Source organism: Peromyscus maniculatus, chromosome 14 (assembly GCF_049852395.1).
Source record: "Peromyscus maniculatus bairdii isolate BWxNUB_F1_BW_parent chromosome 14, HU_Pman_BW_mat_3.1, whole genome shotgun sequence".
Lineage (NCBI taxonomy): Eukaryota > Metazoa > Chordata > Mammalia > Rodentia > Cricetidae > Peromyscus > Peromyscus maniculatus.
Genome location: NC_134865.1, coordinates 19,572,082 through 19,574,989, shown reverse-complemented (window position 1 = coordinate 19,574,989; position 2,908 = coordinate 19,572,082).

Below are 2,908 nucleotides of genomic sequence, written 5' to 3'. Positions count from 1 at the left end.
GATAAGTTAACCACACTCCAGTGGAAGACCACACATCCAAGAATATTTGAGTAGTACAAACTGGCCTTAGTTGGAGGGAGGGACATGAAGTTGGGGGGGAAGGGAAGAGGGAGTTGATCTGGGAAGAGTTGGAGAAGGGCGGATATAATTTAAAACACTTTAAATGAAATTCTCAAAGAACTAGCAAAGAACATTTTTTAAAAGAAATGTAAAAGAATTGAAGTTTGTAGGACCAGCAAGATGGCTCAGTAAGTAAAGGAACCTTCCCTCAAGCCCAAGGGCCTTAAGCTCCATCTCCAGAGCCCACATGCTAGAAGGAGAGAAATAAGTGTATTGTGTATGTGTGTGATCACGCACACATGTGTATTTGTACATTGATTACCTCATCAAGCTCCAATAGGTAGTTCCCTTCCAATGGAACTATATCTTTTCCCTGTAATTCTCTGCTACCTGCACTTTAAATATCATCAACCTCCTCCTGATCCCTCCATGAGACACTCCCACTTCCAAAGATGTGTTTCTATGCCTCTTGATCTCCAGGAGCCCATGGCAATCTTATCTAGGCTTTCTGGAGGATTATGAAAGCCCTGATACAGCATGGAAATAGTCCTCACATCAACCAACATAACCACTAGAATATAGCTTTTCATTTAAAATTCCTACTGCATTCATTTCTCTACAACCAATTCTTAAAGCAATTGAAGACAACTATTGCCCTCAGTAACTGTTGACTGAACGAACAAATGTTCACATGTTCCTTTTTTTAAGAATTCTTCTATTAAACATTGCTGATGATTTACAGCCAGAATTCAAAACATCCTAAATAGGAGATAATTGTCACAGACAAGCTTCTGCTCCCCAGTGTCTTCTCTCTACAGACAGCTACCCGTCTAGACTAACAGAGGTACTTCTCTGCTCTTACCACCACCATGAAAGAGCTTTTTCTTGCAGAGGGAGCAAATCACTACTGCTCACTCACCTTGCTTACAATGACTAGCAGTAGCCGGGAGAAGATCAGAACTTCTGGCCCATAATGGCAATTCTTCTTTCTCCCCATCCACCTCTTCTATCCCTTTCTCAGTGCAAGCCAGCTCTCCACCCCGTGAGGCAATTTCTCAGGCTTCTTCACTGAACGCCTAGTTCTCCTGAAATCATCTTCTTCCCTCTGTAGAAGCTACCACCAATGCCCCAGCTGCAGCACTCCATGTCCGCTGACCACAAGTGGGAAGGTAACATTCCTGCTCCAGCTGGAGAGTGTGATAATGAACTTTCAATAAAACATATCATTTAAGGGGCTAGAGAGATGGTCTTCCAGAGGACCTGGATTTGAGCACCCACACAGTAGCTCAAAACCATCTGTGACTCCAGTTCCAGGAAATCCAATGCCCTCTTCTGGACTCCATAGGCACAGCACACACAGGGTGCACAGGCATATATCCAGGCAAAACACCCATACACATAAGTAAAGTAAAATAAAAATATAGTTAAACCAAATGATTACCTTCTCTATTTTAAATATGATTTGCTCCAGGAAGAGGGACCCAATGGAAACCTCCAATTTAGACTCTCTCTGTCTCTCTGTCTCTGTCTCTGTCTCTGTCTCTCTCTCTCTCTGCATATATCTGGCTCTGGGTACCCACTCCCATGAGGGCTTTGGCCTTGTCTTATTGTATCTTGTTTTGCTGTGTTTGGTTTTTGTCTCTTGGAGGCCTGCTCTTTTCTGAAGGGAAATGGAGGGGAGTGGAGCTGGGGAGAGAGGGGAAGTGGGAAGGAACTGGGAGGAGTGGAGGGAAGGGAAACTGTGGTCAGGATGTACTGTAGAAGAAGAATCTATTTTTCAATAAAAAATTAAAATAAATAAATATAGTTCCCATACTATCCAGGAAACTAAATACCACTTATTACATGTCATCATAGGAAATGGCTCCTAGGTTTTTAGGGTAAATTTACAAATGAAATCATTGTAGAACAAAATACTCATATATGCTAAGTGCATTTACCTATGATTATTATGATTATTATCATCAAACTTTTGTCTGTTTTATTGTTATTGTTATCTTAAGAGATTTAATAAACCAGGAAAGAGTTCTCCGGTTAAATTAGCCAAGAAATGAAATTTGAAAAGCAATGCCTTAGGCCCTCTGAGAGAAAGTGGATGAGTATTTTGGATGAAACCCAAATGGATGCTTGCTTTTCCAACTAACCTAAGTGTGTGGTCCTTTTATAGGTAAAGTCAGTCAGGATTTTAATACTAAAATGATGAGTAGTTTTCAGCCACTCTTCAATTTGCTTCAGACTCCTTCTATCACCTCAGAAAGACGTTACACTGCCGAGGGCTGGGTGTGATTTTGCCACGTCAAAATACGCACACACCTGTGCTTAAAACGGGAAGGTGATTGTGAACAACACTCGTGGTCCGAAGGTCCAGCAGGACGCAAGGAGCGGAAGGTTTGATAATGAGAAATTACGGTTTCCTGCGATTCCTGAGGGCCTGAGGGAGGGGATTATTTGCTTTATGCTGGCAGCAATTTCCCTAAGCCTTGTGAGATGGCACAGCTCAAGCTGTTCCAAATGTAGACATAGTAGCTACCAGCCACAGCTCTTGGTTGGAGCAAGATTCCCTGGGGCATGAAATATATTGAAAAACCTTTCTAAATAGGATTGATCACTTAATTTGAGTGTTTTAGAGAGAAATCCTACATAGTCTTCAATTTCTAGCACTTGTTCGAAGCCCCTTGGAAACCAAATAATTGTTTCTCCTTCTATGGGTGTGTGTGTGTGTGTGTGTGTGTGTGTGTGTGTGTGTGTGTGTGTGTGTGTATGCATTTATGTCTTAATTAGACAACCTTGTCACAAAGAATGCCATGGGTACGATGTAGTCAAAGTGTTGGGAACTAGGTATAGGATA